Source organism: Camelus bactrianus, chromosome 19, assembly GCF_048773025.1.
Source record: "Camelus bactrianus isolate YW-2024 breed Bactrian camel chromosome 19, ASM4877302v1, whole genome shotgun sequence".
In the NCBI taxonomy this organism is placed as follows: domain Eukaryota; kingdom Metazoa; phylum Chordata; class Mammalia; order Artiodactyla; family Camelidae; genus Camelus; species Camelus bactrianus.
In genome coordinates, this window is record NC_133557.1 from 19,565,892 (window position 1) to 19,586,509 (window position 20,618).

A 20,618-nucleotide genomic window follows, 5' to 3' on the forward strand; every position below is an offset into this window, starting at 1 on the left:
AGCTTCTGCCTGCGCCTCCGTCATCTCCCAGCATGGACTCCATCTCAGGTGACCCGAGAGAGAAACTGAGACACGCACGTGCAGGCTTCGAAGCACAAGTCTTCCTCCGGCCTTGTGCCCCCCTTTCCCCGAAACGTTTCCTTCTTTCTTCCTTCGGGGCCAAGTTCCAAGCTGCCAATCCCCAGCCGGGTCCCTCACCGCCCAGGACTACGACTGCCACCCGATTTCACCCCTCCGCCCGCTCGGGGGCTGCGGAAGGGGACGTGACGCCTCCTGGTCCCCTCCGAGCCGCCGTAGCGCGAGCCGCGGGAGTTCGGCAGCTCCGGTCGCCAAGGCAACGGTCTCCGCTGCGCGCGGCGGGCGCCAGGCAGCCCGGGGGAGGCGCTGCGGGCCGGCGGCCCGGATCGGCTGGTGGCGGGACGGCAGGTGAGCAGGGGCCGGGCGGGCAGTGGCGGCCCAAAGGCACGGCTCGCGGCGTCGACTTGTCGCAGCGGTCGAGGGGCTGGGCCACGGGGGGACCCCCAGGAAGGAGACGGGGGCCTGACCTTTATTCCCCGCCCATAGGCGCCGGGGCGGCGCCCCCTCGTGGCCTTTACCCCCGCCTGTCGCTGGCATGGAGTTCGCTTTGGGCTGTTGATTATGTTTGTGGACCACTGGCCTGATGCGAAAGTTTCTTTTTAAAAAAAAAGCCCATCTTATTTGGGAGTCGAGGAATAACTCTAAACTGCAGAAAATGTACGTCTGTGCGACTCTTCTGGGGCCAGAGGGGATTGACTTCTTTGTACATCAGTTTTTCCATCTGCAGAATGGGGATAATGATAGCACCTGTTTTAGAAGGTTATTACAAAATAAATTTATATTTCAAGTCTTTGCAGGTAAGTCCTCAATGCTTGAGAGCTTTTATTATTACTACTGCTACTACAGGGAGGTCCATCAGTGAGCCTGTACCGTGTGCCAGGGCCTGGGCTGATTGCCAGGGATAAAAAAGTCAATGAAACATCTTGTCCTCTGGGAACTCCACAGTTTTACTGTATAAATAGGAATTCATTGCGGTTCCAGCTATGATTTGGGGCATACAGGGGACTGTGAATGCACAGAGAAAGCGGTTAACCCAGATTTCCGGAGACGAGGTTGGGGAGGATGGTCAAAGAGAGGTTTCAAAAGAAGAGGACTTCCAAAATGAGACATGAAGACTGCCTTTGTATTGGCAGAAGATGAAGCTGGTGGAGTGCACAGTGTTCTAGACAGAACAGCCAGCGCAGGATCCTGGAGAGAGAGTGCCGTCTTCTTGGGCATTTGAGGGATTTCACAGCCTGTTAAGAGACAGATTCTGGGAAGTGGAAGTAGTCTGGCTAGATGTGTTTGACAGCTAAGCAGGTGCCCTTCTGAAGGACTTACCTTGTATCTCCTTATAAATTTTGAGGAGTTTGGACTTTATCGTGGGGGTTAGTGGGGAGCATCAAAGGATTTAAAGCAGGCAGTGAGTGTGTGTTGTGTATGTTTGATCAGCAGTATGTTTTCCAAAGCCTGGGGTTTTTTGTTGTTGTTGTTCTCGTCTCTTGGTCTCATGACTCCTCCAGTCTGTTTCTCACATTGTAGCTATTCATTTATGGCCATTCAAAAAATATCTATTAAGCATCAGCTGCGTGCCAGGCACTGTGTAGGTAGTAAAGAATCAGGTTCCTTTCCTCATGGCATGTATTCCAGACATATTCAAAGGTACATTTGTGGAGAAAAAAAGCAGTTTAGTACAACTGGAACTTAATCAGTATTAGAAGAGACCCAAGCAGTGAGATTTTTTTTTTTAAGGCCCAGATCATGCAAGACCAGTGTGTTGCACACGCTCGGCAGAACCATTCATTTAGACTACACCAGGAAGAAATGGCCAGAGAATGGGAGGAAAGCTAGGAGAGTGTAGTAATAAAAACCCAAGGAAGAGGTCAACATTGCTGGATGCTGCTCGGATTTCAAGTAAAATAAGTTAAATGTTAAAATGTGCCTTTTGGATAAATAAATATAGAGGTCACTGAGGACCTAATTGGGCAAATTTGGTGAAATGATGGGGGTGGAATCTGTAATACAGGCAGCTTCCAAAGGTTCAATGTAATATGTCAGTGGGATGAGGAGAGAGTGGGATGTGAGAAAGTAAAGACAAAGTGTAGGCAGCTCCAAGAAGTCTGGCTGTGAAGAGACGCCAGAGAAGCTGGAGAGTGATTGGGAATCAGGTGAAGTCTTTAAGCAGGAGAGAGACACGAGCAGATTTAAAGGCTGAGCAGATTTAGAGGCTGACGGCAAAGAGCCAGTAGTGAGGGAGAGGCAGAGAAAATACAGGAGATGGAAAGATAAATCAGTGACACAGCTTTGCAGAGGACGTGACAGTGGATGAGATCCACAGGACAGACCCTTTGAAGAGTCTGGTGGTGTGTACTTTTTTGAAGAAGTGGGAAGCAAGGTAATTGCAGAAAAGGAGTGCAGCTGCGTAACAGAAAAAATAAATGAAAGATGCAAATGTGGAGAGAAAGTTAAGTCTTCATTCTCGTGAAATAGCAGACACTTATTGAACTAATACTGCGTTTAGGACTTTCCATAATGTGATCTTTACAACAACCCTTGGAGATAGCCTCTAGTATAATTCCCAGCTTACGGATGAGGAAATGGAGGTAAAAATGCTTAGCCAAGGTCACACCGGATTTGAATCCAGGTCAGCCTGAGCCTAGAGCTTTTGCTTTTAATCACTCCCTAAATGATATGATTGTCTACCTACGATATGATTATCTCCCAAGAAAATACAAAAGAATTGCATAAAAAATAATTAGATAGAATAAGGTTAAGTGAACCAGCAGCTACGGGATAGACAAAAAGCAATTGCTTCATACCAACAGTAATATTCAGAAAATGGAATTGTAGGAGAAATGACAATTGCAACATGAAAAATAAATACCTAGGAATAAAGTTTAAATGTGTCCATACTAGCCAAAAGAATGAGTGGGCTGGAGGGGGGAGGTGGAGGTTTATTGGTTTTTTTTTTCCTTTGGGAAAATTGGGGTATTGATAGCAGAAAAAGGGCATGTAAAAAACAAACAAAACAGATGTCTATTATGAGACATAAGGAGAATATATGCAAAGATGTTGACTGTGATGTTTTTATAATATTGAAAAATTGAAAACAGACTGGTTAAATTAGGGTGCGGTCATATGTGGGTACTATCAGCCATTAAAAAAGAATGAGGTGGGAGCTATATATATGGAAAGATGTTTACTTTATATGGTTAGGTGTGAAAAGCAGATTACAGTAGGTTTCTATTTTTGTTTTTTTTAAGTGTATACATACATACTTATAGGAAAAATGTCTAGGAAGATGAGTTGTTTGAAACATTATTTTTACTGTGGTAAAATACCCATAACATAAAATTTATCGTAACCATTTTTTATCATAACCATTTTTAAGTTAGTAGTGTTTTAAGTGTAGTGTATTTCAGTAGTGTTAAAGATATTCACACTGTTGTGCAATCAACCTCCAGAACTTTTTAATCTTGCAGAACAAACTTTATACCAGTTAGAAGCACAACTCCACATTCCCGCCTCACCCTAGCCCATGGCAACCACCATTATAACTACCATTTCTGTTTCTATGAATTTGACTATTCTGGATATTTCATATAAGTGGAATCATGCAGTATTTGTCTTTTGTGATTGGTTTATTTCACTTAGTATAATGTCCTCAAGGTTTGCCTGTGTTGTAGCATGTGTCAGAATTTCCTTCCTTTTGAAGGCTAAATAATATTCTATTGTATGTATGAACACATTTTGTTTATCCATTCCATAGAAGGATATTTGGGTTGCTTCCCTCTTTTGACTATTGTGAATAATGCTGCTGTGAACATATGTGGGCCAGAAAAATAAGTTCTTTATGTCTGTGTCATGAGATCATGGAGACTTTTATTCCTTTCCTTATTGCCTTTTTTTTTATGAGTGTAAATTGCTTTCATAATCAGAAAAGCAATAAGGATATATCCTATTGGGGAGATGCGGGAGTAAAGGTAAAAAAGAAAAAAGAAAAAGACCTGATCTAGGGCAGCGGCAGCAGGAATGGAACGGAGTGGGCAGATTTGAGAGACATTTCAGGAGAATCAATAGGACTTGACAACCAAGAGTTAAGGAAGTAAGGAGTGGAGAATGAAACGGAGGCCTGTGGGGAGAAGAGGCTTAGACTAGGGGAGGAGGGAGAAAATAAGGCTGGGAGAGCCACCTGAGCCTTTTTGTTCAGGAGTTTGAACCCTTCCTGAAAGCAGAGGGAAACCATTGAAAAGAAGGGAAATGACTTAATCAGATTCGCATTATAGAAAGGTCACTTTTGGCTCCCGCCAACTCATTCTGCAAGCTGAAGCCAGATTGTGCCAAATTTCCCTTTGTGTTACTTAGACTTGAACCTCTGTTAACTTCCTTTTATTTGAGATGAAGCATTAGTGCTGAAAGACACATATTTATTCTTCTAAAAGCACCTGGAGTATTTTAAACAAAGTCCTATTTGGATTATATTGATCCCTAATCGTGTTCAGTTTTATTTTAACAACACAGTCTCCTGTAAATATCCTCTCTGCCTTTAGCAGGGGAAATATAATTGGGAAGGTAAACAAGAAATATAAACAACTCAGGTTAGAGACCTTCAATTTATTGCAGATATCTTTGACACTCTCCTTTGAGTAGAAAGGGCCCAATAAAGAAGTAAACAGTGTCTTACTAAGGGGCTACTGCAAAACAAAAAATCTTAAGAGTCCAAATGGATTCAGCTTACTACCCATTTCTGCTCAAAAAACTATGATCTCTCTCTGCTTCCAGAGCATCACAGAGGAAACTAACTGTTGTGCTGACAATTGTAAGCGTTCTGCAGTTTATAAGAGCTGCATATCCCAAAGATGTGAACCCATGATCTCATTTCATTCTTCCCAATAATTCTGTGAGACAGGGATTATCAGTCCTATTTTTGGATGAGGAAATTGAAGATCAGATGATTTAAGAAACCTCCCAGCTCCTACATCTAATAAATTCTGGAGTTTGAATCTGGGTTTTCTTATTTTCATTTTATATTATAGCTTATTATTATGGAAAGTTCTTAACATATACAAAAGTAGAAAAGATAGTATAATAAATACCTTATACTCATACTCCAGCTTCAAAAGATACTAACATATGGTCAGTTTTATTTGATCTATATGCCCTCCTCCCTCCCCACCTTGCATTATTTTAAAGCAAATCCTAGACATTGTATCATTTCATCTATAAAGACTTTAATATGCATCTAAGAGATAAGGATTTTTTCTCCTCCCCCCCCCCCCCCATAATCACAATATTATCACACCTAAGGAAATGAACAGTGGTAATTCCTAAATATTACCAAATATCTATCTGGTATTCAGTTTCCTCAATTATCTCATAAATGTCTTTTTACAATTGGTTTGTTTGAATCAGAATCCAGACAAGGACCACCTATTTCACCTGGGTGATAGTCTCTTAAGTGTCTGAATCTATGGCAGTTTCTCTTCCCACCCCACCCCCTTTTATTTGTTGAAAAATCAGGTCATTTGTCCTGTACAACTGCTCACATTCTGGATTTGGCTGATTAGATTCCTTTAATGTGTTCCTTGAGTCCCTTTATTTTTTTGGCCATTATGCTTTGTGGGTGCTGCTGTGCATCACACTGGCAGCCAGTAAAGTCTAATTCTCTCACTTTTTGTGATACTGGAATTGATCATTGGGTTCAGGTGTTTGTTAGCATGATCCATCCATTATAAGTTTCTCATCAGCCTTTCACAGAATGGTTTTTACCAGCTATTAATCATTGCCTTGATCTATTATTTTATTAGGGGTTGCAGATGAATCCAGGTTTTCTGACGCCAAGTCATGTGCTCTGTTAAATCCTACTGTCTCCTGATTTAAAGCAGCCTTTGCACAGCTGTTATGTATTTTCCCCCCTGGTAGGTGGAGGAAATCCCCTCAGTTAATAATTCAGCTTAATATGTATATATATATATTTTTTTTTTTTTTTTAAGAAAACAGCCTGTGTGCTCTGTCCAATACTAGTTAGTTACAACATTGCTTTCCTGGATTGGTTTTATGTGTTGGCAAAACTGCACTGCAAGGGGCTGGCTATATCAGTGCTTTTCAAACTGTAGGTTACTACCTAGTTGGCTGGCAATTAGTAGGTTGAGGAAGTTATTTGGGAGAGGAGTTCTAGAATATTTTTTTTTAATGGAACAGACTTTTATTTCTGTTGGAAAGGAAGTTTTTCTGTAAGTAGGAGAACAGACACTGAGTAGATTGGTCAGCTAGGAACTGTGTTGGTTGCTAATAACAGGGCTTTAAATAAGACAAGTTATTTATTGTTCTTTAAAAAAAGCATTATGGAGGAGGGTAGTGGTAGAGGGCATGCTTAGCATGCAGGAGGTCCTGGGTTCAATCCCCAGTACTGCCACTTAAAAAAAAAACTTACTCCCCCCAACCCCAAAAAAAGCGTTAAGTCCAAAATTGGCAGTCTGTTGCTGGCATGGCAGTTCCACACTGCCACAGCCTAGATCTTTCTTTCTTTCTGCTCCATCATTCTTGTCACATAGTTGGCACTCTTTGGTCACCTTGTGGTCACAAGTGGGCTTCTGGCTCGCTAACCAAACAGTCCTTCCTTGATGCAGGAAGAAGTAGGAGAGGGGAGGGCAAAAGACACCCTTTAAAGTTCCAGAAGTCCCCGCCAACACGTACAGTTTACATCTCATTAATTGTTTGTATCTGGAGGGAGGCTGGTGAATGAGGTTTCTTAGCTGAACACATCGCTGTTCCCAACAAGAGAGGGAGGGAAAATGGCTACAGGTCTGACAACATGCAGTGCCCACCACGGAAGGCAGTCCTCAGTGTCCTCCATGCCCTCCGCGTGGAGGAAAGCACAGTTTCGTATGTGTTCACTGTCTTTCTGTTCATGGTTGTTTAATCAGATTATGAGCTCATACTTTATATGTTTTATAATTCATATTTTCCATTTAACCACATCATGAGTATCTTTTCATGTCAGTTACTATACAGTAGAAGCTTTTTAATCAGTCTCCACTTAATGGATGCTGACAGACCCTCTCCATTCTCACTAGAAAACTTAGTGTTTAATTCCCACGGCCCTCTGAATGTTCTTGACTAGTAGACAACTCTACTATGCTATCCAGTATGATAGCTACTACCCACATGTTGCTGTTTAAATTTTAGTTAATTAAAATTAAACTAAAAATCCAGTTTCTCAATCTCAGTAGCCACATATGACTAGTGATTACTGTATTCACAGCCCAGGTATAAAACATTTCCATCACTAGAGAAACTTGTGTGGGACAGCACTGCTCTGGAGCACCGGCACACTGCAGCTCCCACCTTTTTGGTTTCATGGAGTTTTAGTGGTTGGAGTCCCCAGCCTGGCGGGAACCAGACTGCCTGGGTTTGAATTCTCACTCTGCCATTTACTAGTTGTATGATCTCAGGCAAGTCACTTAACTTCACCATGTCTCAATTTTCTTATTTGTAAAATGAGGGTCACAGTTGTACTAGATTTTAAAAAAAAATTTATTTAAGTTTTTTTTGGGGGGGAGGGAGGTAATTAGGTTTATTTGTTTCCCTTTTTTGTTTGTTTTAGCGGAGGTGCTGGGGATTGAACCTAGGACCTTGTATATGCTAAGCATGTGCTCCACCACTTGAGCTATACCCTCCCCAGGTCACTATGTTTTAATCCAAGGACTTGGGAGAAATTTTTGACCCCTCTTCACGAAGAGGCCTGGATTTCAGTCTGGAAATCATTAAAATACAATAAAAGAGGGCATGTGGGCATTTCAGCCCAAATTTTGTTTTAGGATTTAGTTCTATTTCTTCTTGCGGGCCACTTGCTGATTTTAGATACAATATTTAGTATTTAATGCACCAAAAAGTTTGGACTGTCCTAAAAAATCGGTGTAATGGAATTTGTCCTGATGTGGCTTCTTTTTCCAATTCACATAGCACTTTGTTTGAACTTTTCTTTTTATAGCATTTCTCATAAATAGTCCTCCTTTATAATTATTTTTGCATTCATTTTGTGTCTGCTACTAGACTTTTAGTTTGTTGAGGACAGCAGTTCTTCACTGGACTTTTACATATCCTAACACGTGGGCCCTCAGCTTATGTTCATGGAATGAATGAATAAATCACTGCCCCTTTCTGTTATCACATAGCCATCTTTCGTAACATTTCCTTCAAATTCATTGTTAGTGGATAGTCTTCCAGCCCCTTCAGTAGGTCAGATTCCATGTTAGAGCAAAAAATGTTAAATGTTTATAAAGTAATTTTCTAACATAAACAAAGATAGAGGGAATAGTGTAAAGAAACCCCCATTACACATCATCTAGCTGCAACAATTAACATTTTAGAGCCAATTTTGGGTTAGGGTAGAGGGAACATTAAGACTTCCCATTTTATGGAGAAAGAAGCAGGGTGTGAGTGACAGGCGGGGTGGAGAAAGAGGAAGCCAGTGGCCCGAAGACAGACCTGCCTGCCTCCCTCATGGGGTTGTTATGAAGGTTTCATGAGTTGACACATGAACAGTGAACAATGCCCCGCACATGGTGAGTGCAGCTGACATGCTGCCACCACCACCGCCATTACTGTCATTGCCATTACTGTCACTACCCCATAGCTTGAGGGAGCTGAATTGGGTGGCCGTGGCACTAACTAACTTGGTAACCTTGGACATCAAACTTTCTGAGCTGCATTTTCTTTATCTGAAAAATAAGAATGATATTAGCATCTTCTCTACCACACAAGGCAGTGGAATAATGCATGTAAATATGTTCTGGCTTCATTAACATTAATCACAATTTTCTGGAGTGGTGTTCTGGTCCAGAGGGACTGTGTTTTTTGGAAGTCAAGCCTGTTCCTTGCATCGACTCTCATTCTAAGACTTCCTGTTATCCGTGGGCCCCAAAGTCATTTGTCAGCCTAGCAAATAAATATTATAGCACAATAAGCTTCATTTCTATTTGCAAAATGTTTATTTCTAAGGCATGAGAAAACAGTTTCGCTTTATATAGCTTGTCCGTATTTGCACTGGAAATGAAATACTTATCAACCAAGTTGATAAAGGGATAAAAATAGTTTTCCTAAGGAACAGTTTGCTGGGGATTAATGTTGGAAAAATTTTGTGGCAGAATCTGTTTCACCATCTTTGAAATATAAACAGTATCTTCATTTGTCTGTATTTTTCTTGTAACACTTTGCTCAACTCCTAATTTAAAATAGCTTTCCAAAAGCCAGAATTCCTCTTTAAAAAGTCAGTTTTCTTTTAAATGAAGACGAAGTTTTAAACACTTTGCTTTCTGCTCAGTACTGCAAAGAATTCTAATCATGCAGAACATTCATCCAAAGAACACACACACACACACACACACACACACACATCTGTCTGAGATAAGAATTAGTAGATACTGTGGGAAGAGAAATGGAATATCCCTGATGGTTATAATAAATTTCTGCAATGTTTGTTTGGACAGGACAATCAACTGTCATGTCTCCTGGCTATAAGAGTTACGTAAGTCGAGGGCAGAAAGTCAGTGCCCTAAACTTAATTCTCAGGAAGATACTCCCTTTTCAAACTACCACTTGCCATTAGGTTTGACTTTTTAAAAGTCTGATTTTTATTCTTTCACTTAGTAAAAACTTGGCCTTGCCATTTGTGGTTTATGGCAAGTTGGACTTTTATAAACTTCTTCATTCAAACAAACTAAACCCCCACTCCATATCTCCAAATAACAAAAACAAATAAATATAAAATGCAGCTTTATCTCAAAAAGAGCAAGACCCTAATTCCACTCTTTGAACCAATGACATATGATCTCTTTGCTTTAGTTCCCACAGACTGTTCTAGTAAAACGTTTTATTACACAGTCTCTTTACTTGATTCTTTTTCCTGGGATTCCAGTATATTTTGGTGATATTTCTTTTCTGAGAATCCAACACACATCATCTCTGGTAGTCATCCAGCCAATGTTGTCTTAGAAGATATGCCACTTCTAATTAAAATTTAAATTGGGAGAGTTGATGTGAAAAACTTTGGATTTTCATAATTATGAAATGTGGCTGGTCTGAGCTATATTATACACAAGGTATTTCAAAGACTTAGTACAAAGATAAAGAATATGTCAATAATTTTTACATTGATTACATGTTGAAATGATGATGTTTCAGAAATACTGGGTTAAATAAAACAGATCATTAAAGTTAAAAGTTTTTTATGTATGTATATATATTATATACATAATATATATGTATGTAAGTATATAGATACATCTATATGTATGTATGTAAGTATATAGATACATCTCTGCATAGTAGCCAGGGTGATTTTTTTTAACTTTTTGAGATAATTATAGATTCACATGCTGTTGTAAAAGATACAGAGAGATCCCATATACCCTTTATCCAGTTTCCTTTAATAATAAGTATCAGCTCAAATGCCACCTCCTCAAGGCATCCTTCCCTGACCACCTGCTTTTGTTCACCTGTCCCCATACTCTGTTTAACTTTCTTCATAGAATTTGCTTCTGTCTGAAATTTGTTTGTTTAGTTGACTTTTGTCCAGTAGAAGGTGAACTGAAGAGAGTGGAAACCTTGTCTGTTCTATTCATTGCTTTGTCTCCTGTGCCTAGAGTAGAACATACACGTAGTAGGCACTTGATAACTATTTTCTGAATGACTAAATTTTGTGGATGAGCAAGCTGCATTTCAAAGTGACTGAGTAGCTTATCTGTGATCACCTAGTCGTAATTAGTAGAACTGTGTCTTGAAGCCACAGGCACAAAGGGCTTAAAATAGAGGTGAGTTTGTCCTGTTTGAAGGACAGATAGAACCATGATGCTGGAGGATAGGCAGTGACAGCGAGAGTGGGACAGTTTCACAGTAGAGCCCGGGTCACCTCAGGCTTTGTAGACCGTGATGAGGAGTCTGGATCTCATTCTAGGTACAGTGGGAGGTACTGAAAGGTTCTAAGCGAAGGAACACTATGAATGACAGGTCCAGCTTAGCTCACTGGAATTCTGCTCTCATGCTGGGACCAAAGTCCTGGTCTGCGATGATGCTTTCCTTTTCCTTGCTTTGCCAGCCTAAAGGACCACAGCCCTGAAGGATGAGTAGGAATTTGGGGAAGGAAGAAGGAAGGGTGTTCAGGTAGGATGGGGAGAGAATAAGGTCAAGAGATGTTAGGAAAAAAATGGGCTGGAGTGTCAGAGGCTAGTAGGATCTGTCTGTCTGGAGCAGATTCAAGAAGGAGAAGAGAGAGAAAGGATCTGATTGGAAGGAAATGGTGTGAAAATGACTCTTGGTCAAGACTTTCCCACCTTTCTACTTGTACAAATAATCAGGATGGAGAGATGGGCAGGTGTGTGGGTGGGTGACTGTTCACTAGGGTTTGATGGTAATTGCTGTAACTTCAGGAGTGGCTGCTCTGTGCCAGGCTCTGGTCTTAGCATCTTCCATTAACTTATTTAATCCTTTTTAACAGCTCTGTGAGGTTGAGACTATTATTCCTCATGTTACAGATAGGAAAACTGACGCATGGGGAAGGAAAGATCTAGAATCTGTGCTTTTAGCTTCTAATATGACCACTTACTTAATGAGGGCTAGATGGATTTTCCCCAGCTTTTTATTACAAAAAATTTCAAACATATAGAGAAAAAAATTAGAGTACAGTGCACACCTGTGTCAGATGCCTAAATCAGTGTTAACATTTTGCTGCATTTGCTTTTATCTCCATATATGTATGTTTTTCAATTTTTATGGAACTCTTTGAAAGTATGTTACAGATATGATAATTCACCCCTGAATACAAAAAGGAGTGTTATCTTCCTTTCACATGATATTTACACCCTTCCTTCCCTGTGCATTTTTGGGAAATACATTGCCTCCATGTAAAAGTACTTTGTTAGATGTAAAAAGGAGTTTTGTTCTAGGCTCAGATAATTATAAATAGTCTTTCTGCTTACATGAATCTCCTGGTATTTGAAAGGCACGCAGGGTAAGAGCAATTTATGTTTCTCTAAGACTGCCTGACAATTTGCTGGACTTTTAACATCCTGGTCCTCACCTATTAAATACCCATTTGAGTGAGAAGCAATCAAATATTGTGACAACCAAAAATGCCCTCCCTTCCTCCCCCATTTCCAGAAGGCCCTGCAGCTACTTGGCCTGCTGAGAGTCATTGACTGACTAGTCCCCTCAGGAGAGAGCTGTAGTTTAAATTAAAAGAAAATGCTCCGTCACAGAACCCGTACTGTAATAGTTCAGTGTTGAGGGGAAGGAGGTGGTCCAACTTGCCTGTAGTGCTCCTTTCATTCCGGATTTGTATACATATATTCATTTATTCAGTTATGCCCCCACTACCACTACCACCATTTTGCTCCAGAAAGGCTGTATGATAGTTCTTGATTTATTTAACCATTAAGTGTATCTTCTAATGATTTGTAATTCTTGTGCTTTTCCATAGAATGGGACTTGAAGCTGACTCAGGGCTCACTCAGTTTACTTTCCCAGCTTTATTTCCCTTGATTTTGCTGGAGGCACGGGAAGATTTATCCCAACTCTGCAGCTCCCTGAACTACACCAGTCTCTACTTTTCAGTGTTGCCTGGCAAAGTCCATTTGTCAAGCTTACCTCAAATGTCATGTCGTTTGTAGATCTCACTGAGCCCTGCAAGATATAGTCTAAACCCCCGTAACACATTCTTTCTCGTGACACTAACCACAGACTGCCCTGCATTACGTTTGATTGTGTGTTTCCCGTATCTCCTACAAATATTTCCGTCATAATTCCCCAGGCAGCTCCTCCATGGCAGACCTTGTTCAAGATTCTGGAACTAGAGATGAATCTCTCCTAGATAATCCTATTTGATTCTTACTTTTGCTTTCCTGATAATTGGAGTGCCTCTTGTTCCCTTGCATCCCCTGTAGTGCCTGGTACATTGCCTTGTGTATGGTGATTCATGCATATTTCTGAATTGAGTTTGAGATCCAGGAAAACAGGCACTTCCAAGTCAGATGTAAGTCATACTCTGCCACTGTGCAGTGGGTGAATCACTTAACCTCTGTAAACTCCAAGTTCTTTATCTAGAAAACATTGATAATAATATCCATCCTAGAGGATTGTTGTAAGTTTAAAGATGAATTATATGAAGTGCCAGGCACCGTTACCAGCACATAGTAGGACTATTTTAACGTCACTTGAGTTAGCAGTAGATGTATTTAGGATCTTCATTGTCTTAAGGGAAACACTTACTTAGTCTTGGGGCCTCTCCAAGAAGAAACAGGCCCAGGGGAAGGTCTGGCCCATCACTGATTAACTGTTCCCTTTTTAGAGTCAATGATCTGAGTCTCTGTTTTGGAACTACTTATATAATATATACCACCTGTTATTTGTGTATTTTTAGCAGTGGGAGTCGGGTAATCCTAATCCTGTCTGTAAAAGAGCAAACTGTTTACCAGAAGCAGTTTTTTTTCTTAACACTGACTCACACTGACTCATCCCTCTCATTTTCCTTCCTACCCCTCATAACAGCCTTGCAGGGGAGAGAATTTTTAGGGAATTTAGTCGGGTTACTTTTCTTTCTTTTTTTTTTTTACTTTCCAAAATTGAAAGCGTGAAAGTGTCACGCCATTAATTCCATCTCAGGAAAGGCTATAAAGCCTATGCTGCCTTGGAATGGCCAGGATGACCAATGCCAGGTAGCCAAACGTCTCTTAAAAAATCTTGTCTAGACAAACCAATCCTGTTGGCTGAGAGATTGGACCAGTGCCTGAAATGTACACGTTAATCAACTAAACACATGTTGTCAACTTAAATTCTGTTGAACCTAGAAATTTTCTTCTTCTGAGATAGGAAACCAGAGCAGGATTAGAGCCAGACCTGTGATGCCTTAACAGTTGGATTTGAGATGACAGACAGAATTCAGACAGCACATTAGAATCAGTAAAATGGGGAAGGAAGGAAATAGATCAGAATGACTAGTGTCCTTATGCCTTCATTTGACATTCATTAAGTGAATATTTACTGATCATCTGTGACATGCCAGGTGCTAGGGCTGCAACAGAGAATAATAAAAACATGGTGCCTGCTGTCATGGGCCTTTTCTTCTAATGTGTGTTTGTAGTAAACGCTGTGGTGGAAGTAGAGGATGCTAGGGAGCAGAGAAGTGCCTTGACCTGCTCATGTGAGCACACGCTAGTACGTGAGGATGAAGGGAGGAAGGAAGACTTCTGGAGGAAGAGACACCCCAGTTGAGACTGGCTGGATGCATAGGACTTACCTGGAAGAAAGGGGGTAGGATGGGGCAGGATGGCTGCTGAGATTCCTGGCAGAAAGGGCCACATGTGTGAAGGCCTTGAGGTGAGAAGGAGGTTGCTCATGGAGGAACTGAAATAAGTTCCAGAGTGACCAGAGGACAGTCAAGTGAGGGAGAAGTCTGGCACAAGCTAAATTTGGAGAAGCTGGCAGGACCAGATCATACAGAGCATTGTAGATCAGTTTATTAATTAAAAAAAATTTTTTTTCAACTGGGGCAAATTTTACAAACAGTGAAGTGCTCATGAAAAGTACATACACCCTTGCAACCCACCCCCCATTTTGGGTAAGGACTTTTGATACTGACAGCAATGGGAGGAACGGGTTTTGAGTAGGGCCCAGACTTGATGCTGTCTGCTTGCTAGCTTAGAACCTTCTGAGGTGGGAGGGGCACCAGCAGGACGGAACAGGAATAGATGGTGGTTTGCAGGTGGGTGGGGAACCCAGCTTGGGAAGGGTCCAGGATCTCTGTATTCCTAAGATGTTTTTACCAGAGGACAAACCCCTACATGCTTTGTAGGGTTGAAGTGTCTACAGAGAGTGCAGAAGACTGTTTTTTTTTTCAATGTCTTCCTGGAAAGACTCCCAGGCTGCCTGCATCTTGAAAAAAGCCTCCTGAAAGCCTGCCTGGCTACAGAGGCAGTACCTCCCAACTTCACTGATGAAACAAAGGAAAATAATCGCCTTATTGAATTTTTTTTATTACCTACAGTACATGTGACATTTTTCTTTTCTAAGAGTAGGGTGTTAAAAAATATTGTAATAGTTTTGGGTTTAGGGATTTACTGAAGCTTATATCTTTTAAGTGCTCCGACTGTTTGAATATTTGAGGGTTTTGATGTGGTGCCAGAAATCACTGAACGTGTCACTGTGCTCTGACTGGGATTCCCAGTGCTGTGTTGGATAGAAGTGGCAAGAATGGGGCATCCTTCTCTGGTTCCTGATCTTAGAGGAAAAGTTTTCAGGTTTTCACTGTTGAGTATGTTAGCTGTGGGCTTGTCATACACGGTCTTTATTATATTGAGGTGCATTTCTTCTGCACCTAATTGGTTGAGAGTTTTTATCATGAGAGGGTGTTGATTTTTGTCAAATGCTTTTTCTGCATCTACTGTGATGGTCATATGATTTTTCTCCTTTGTTTTTGTTAATGTGGTATATCACATGTATTGATGTGTATATGTTGAACCATTCTTGTATCCCAGGGATAAATTCAATTTGATCACTTGAATGATCTTTTAATGTGCTCTTGTATTAAGTTTGCTAGTATTTTGTTGAAGGTTTTTGCATTTGTATTCATTGGGAATATTGGCCTGTAATTTTCTTTTCTGAAAGGCAAGAAGAGTGTTCTTGCCCGGCTTTGGTAGGACAGTAATGCTGGTCTTGTAAAATGATTTGGAAATTTCCTTCCTCTTTAGTTTTTGTAAAGAGTTTGAGAAGGATTGGTGTTAATTCTTTAAATGTTTGTGTTGGAATTCACCAGAGCTAAATTTCTACTTTAGTGATACACATATTACTATATTTCAATTATTTTAATATCACAAGGAACCTCAAAGATCATTTAGTCCAATCCCTATCAAAATTCCAATGGCATTTTTTTTGCAGAAGTAGAAAAATTCATCCTAAAATTCATATGAAATCTCAAGGGACCCCAAACAGCCAAAATACTTTTGGAAAAAAAAAAAAGGATAAAGTTGGAGGACTCACATGTCCTGGTTTCAAAACATTACCAAGTTATAGTAATCAAAATGGTATGGTTCTGGCATAATTAGACATGTAGACCACTGGAACAAAATAGAGAGTCTAGAAATAAAACCTTGAGTACACAATCAAATGATCTTAGACAGGGGTGCTAAGACCACTCAGTGGAAAAGGGATAGTCTTCAACAAATGGTGCTGGGATGTTTTACCCCCAGAAGAGGAAGATACACATTTATTCTGCACCTACTACATACTAGGTGTTATTGCAGCAATCCTGGGAGAGACATCATTAGTGTTCTTGTTAGATTGACTTGTCCTGCTGTGCAAGGGAAATTCAGGGTCCTAGCAGGGGTATGATCCCAGATCTGCATCCTTACAAAGCCTGTGCTTTCCTCATACTACCCAGCTGCATCTTCCTGCATCTCCTGGCAGCTTCCTAACAGTAGACAGAGTTTCTGTCCATAACTGATGGGTGTTTATCTTTTCATTAGTGCTGCAACATTTGTAGGGGTTCCACCTGCTATTATATTTAGGGAGTTGTCGCAGAATTTAAATGAGCTGCTTTTGTATATTTTAACACTTATCTTTTCAAAGAACCAGCTTTTAGTTTCATTGATTCTTTTTTTTTTTTTTTTTTTTTTTTTTTTTAGTCTCTAGTTTATTTCTGCTCTGATCTTTATGATCTCTTTCCTTCTACTAACCTTGGGTTTTGTTCATTCTTCTTTTACTAGTTTCTTTAGGTATATGGTTAGATTGTTTATTTGAGATTTTTCTTGATTTCTGAGGTAAGCTTGTATTGCTGTAAACTTCCCTCTTAGAACTGCTCTTGCTGCATCCCATAGATTTTGGAGGATTGTTGTGTTTTTTTTGTCTCTAGGTATTTTTTGATTTCTCGTTTGATATCTTTAAGGATCCGTTGGTTGTTTAGTATCATATTGTTCAGCCTCCATGTGTTTCAGTTTTTTTTTCTTGTAGTTGATTTCTAGTCTTACAGCATTTGGATCAGACAAGATGCTTAATATGATTTCAATTTTCTTAAATTTACTGAAGTTTATTTTATGGCCTCTCATGTGATATATCCTGGAAAATGTTCCACGTGCACTAAAAAGAATGTGTGTTATGCTGTTTTTGGATGGGATGATCTATCTGTATCTATTAAGTTCATCTGGTCTGATGTGACTCGTGTGTCACTTAAGGCCAGTGTTTGCTTATTGATTTTCTGCCTGGATGATCTGTCCATTGATGTAAGTAGGGTGTTAAAGTCCTGTACTATTATTTTCTTACTGTCAGTGTCTTCCTTTCTTTCTGTGTTTTCTTGTAGCTCACTAAGTTTCCTTAAAATAACTATTTTGAATTCTTCATTGGGAAAATCTTAAATCTTCCTCTATTTGTGGGGGGTCAGTTACTGGAAAGTTACTTTGTTTTTTTTTAGCGATGTCATGCTTCCTTGATTTTCCATGTTCTTTGAAGTATTGTATTGCTGTCTTCACATTTCAAGAGGAGGTCACCTCCTCTAGCCTTTACTGACTGGCCTCTGGAGAGAAATACCCACTGTTCACCCTTCTAGGGATTCTGAGGCTTTCTCAGACCTTTTCTATGGATACACCTGCTCCACACTTCTTGTTCCCTCTTGAGGAGGAATTCTTAAGATTGTATGCCTTCTCTTGATCTTGCAAAGACAGGTTAGGTGCTGACAGCCTCCTGTTTGCTTTTCCTTGGGTGGTCTGAGTGCTAAAGTTTGTGTGCTTTCTCCCAGCCCTGCGGAGTTGAACGAGTTCTCTGCATGTGCTCACTAGCTTTCTGCAAAGGCTCACACTCACTGCCCTCAGGGTGCACACAAGGAGTCAGCTATGGAATGTGGGTGTGTGGGTGAGGCACATGGAGCATTGTGGGAGCAAACTGGGGGGATGTTCCTGCAAGGCAATCTTGGTAGATTGTGTGTGGGCTTCCTGATGGAGCCCATGAAGGGGCTATAGTAGGACCTGTGTCCCTTTGATGCCCTCCAAGAGCCCTGGCTGCTGTTCCCCTAGTCCCTCTCTACCCCCTAGTCATGCAGAATACCTCTGTATTCTGGATGGGGTGAGAAAGAAGTGGACCTCTTGACAGTGACCTACATGACTAAAGGCAGTCAGGCTCTCACTCATATGCTCTCAGTTTTCCCCTTGGGAGAAATCTTGGGCTAAGAAGGTCTTTCCTGGCTCTGAGCTGTGCCACCTGGTGGGAGGGGTGACTGGGATAAAGTGAAACTCTTCTTACCTTCTTCAATGAGTCCAGTCTCAGATTTTGTTTTTGCTCCAACTGTATGCTGAAAATTCTTTGTTGGACTCCTGGCTTTCCACGGAAGTATTCTTGCCTATAGAGATTATCAAAATTGGTGTTTTTTTAGAGAGAAGACAAAAGAACACTCCTTTTCTGCCATTTTGCTTATGTTTTATAATATATGTGTGTGTGTGTGTGTGTCTCTGTGTGTGTGTGTATTTAACAAGAAAATACTTTTTGCATGTGAAATCCAACTCATAGAACTCAGGATTTGGAAAGAATTTTAGAGACCTCCTCCACTTAAAAGGTTTATTGCTGATTGGTTACTGTTAACAACTAAAACATTTATCGCCTAAAATTATCTTTTTATTTTTTTGTCCTTATTTAGCTGAATTTCCAAGTTTACAAATTCAGTTGATAAATACTTTATATGTGACAACCAAAAGTTAAAATTAACCATAATTATACTTTCCTGAACAGTAAATATTTAAAAGAAGCTATACCTTTATACTTTGGTCTTAAAGAACTGGGTTGGAGTATACAGTGGAAATATGACACTTGGTGCTCCTTTGGATTCCCAAGACTTTTCCATGTCTGGGAGAGAACTTGGGAGGGATCCTTTGCATAACAAAGGGGCTAGGAACTTCTCTGTTTTTTCACAGTTGATTGGCTTTCTGCAATTTATTAAGCCACAAGTCATTAGGAATAAAACTTTCAGTCTTTAAATGACCACAGTATTTTTAATGCAGCAGAATGAATATGTAACACCCCATTCTATAATGTAGATATGTTTCTGAAAGATTGGCTACTTGGGTATTACTTTTGCTATTTAAATTGTCATCCTCATCACTGAAGTAGCAGTAATAATAATAGTAGTAGTAGTAGTAGTTAACATTTATGGAAGATTTAGCATGTTTTATATATAGTTTCCTTTAATCCTTATAACAATCCTATGAATTGGGTGTTTTATTCTTTCCACTTTATAAATAAGAAAACTGAGACTTAAGTAGACCATATCATTTGTTCGGTTGGTTCGTTGTGGTAAAGTTCAGATACCATTTGCCCTATGGCTGGCACTCCATAGTAGACATTCAGTAAGTATTTGAGTAATAAATAATTGTGTGAGATATAAGATAATCTTGTCTTTTGCAATAGTCCCTTCTATTCCTTTCCTACTGCCAACTCTCCAGTCCAAGTTCATATTTCTTCAAATGTAATTAGTCTGCCTTTTTTCCAGCCTCTCTTTACTCAGTCCATCCTCCTGGTAGGGTTCCTTCTGCCAAAGTTATATCCAAATCCTACTTTGCACATGTCATTCTGCCATTTAAAGTATTTCAGTGATTTCTTTTCACATATCACCTAAAGAATGATAATGGGCTTTGTCTTTGAACAGCCCTCATTAAGAATAAGCACTTAGAGATTTCAGTGTATCTCAGCTTCAGAACAGCCCATCTCATCTGGCTTTTGTTTTCCTTTTTAAAATAAACTTTATAAAAATAAAAATAATTTTTAAAAAGTACTGAATGGTATAAGTAAGAGTTCTTCCCCCAAGTCCCCATTCTCATTTCATAGAAGTAACCATTATAAAAATTTCCAGGATTATTTTTTCAGAAATTCTGCATATCTGAGCAGGAATATTAGATTTATTGGTTGCTTTAAAATTGTATAAATGAGATCATCTTGTGCATATCCATTTAATTCTTTTAAATGACTTCATAGCTGTATTAGTTACAAACCTTTCTGCTTTGAGTAACAGAAGCACGGGATGCACTGGAGGGATGTAGGACAAAATCTGGGAAATGGGTCAGGACCAAGACAGGACCTTGAAGTAGCAGGCTCAATAAGCCTCTCTTATTTTAATGGAGGTACTGGAGATTGAACCCAGGACCTCATGCATGCTAAGCACGCACTCTACCACTGAGCTATACCCTCCCCCTACTAACAGACTACAAGAGAAAAATTATGATTGTATGACAAAATTCAGCATCCATTGCTGATTAAAACAACAACTTTTAGCCACCTAGGAATAGAAGGGAGCTTTCTTAATTTGGTGAAGAAGTAGCTATAAAACATGTACAGGAAACATCACACTTAATGTTAAATTGTCACTTTGAAGAAATTTCCACTTTGAGATCAGGAATCAGAGCTGTCCATTTTCATCATGTCTGTTCCATTTTGGGGGGGAAGTTCTAGCAATTGCAATGAGACAAGAAAAATGAAATGTTTTAAATATTGAAAAAGAAGAATTAGTAGCTTACTGTTTACACATGACATGA

General features: G+C 40.0%; 1 protein-coding gene across 1 annotated transcript in view; it reads left to right on the forward strand.

Annotated features, from left to right (window-relative positions):
- The first annotated feature begins 308 nt into the window (after positions 1-308).
- The window catches only part of PKIG (cAMP-dependent protein kinase inhibitor gamma), a 61,777-nt gene continuing 41,467 nt past the window's right edge, over positions 309-20,618 (forward strand). Inside the window, exon 1 of the mRNA XM_074347324.1 lies at positions 309-426. The gene's annotated coding sequence lies outside the window, so the exon portion shown is untranslated. The remainder of the gene's footprint in view (positions 427-20,618) is intronic.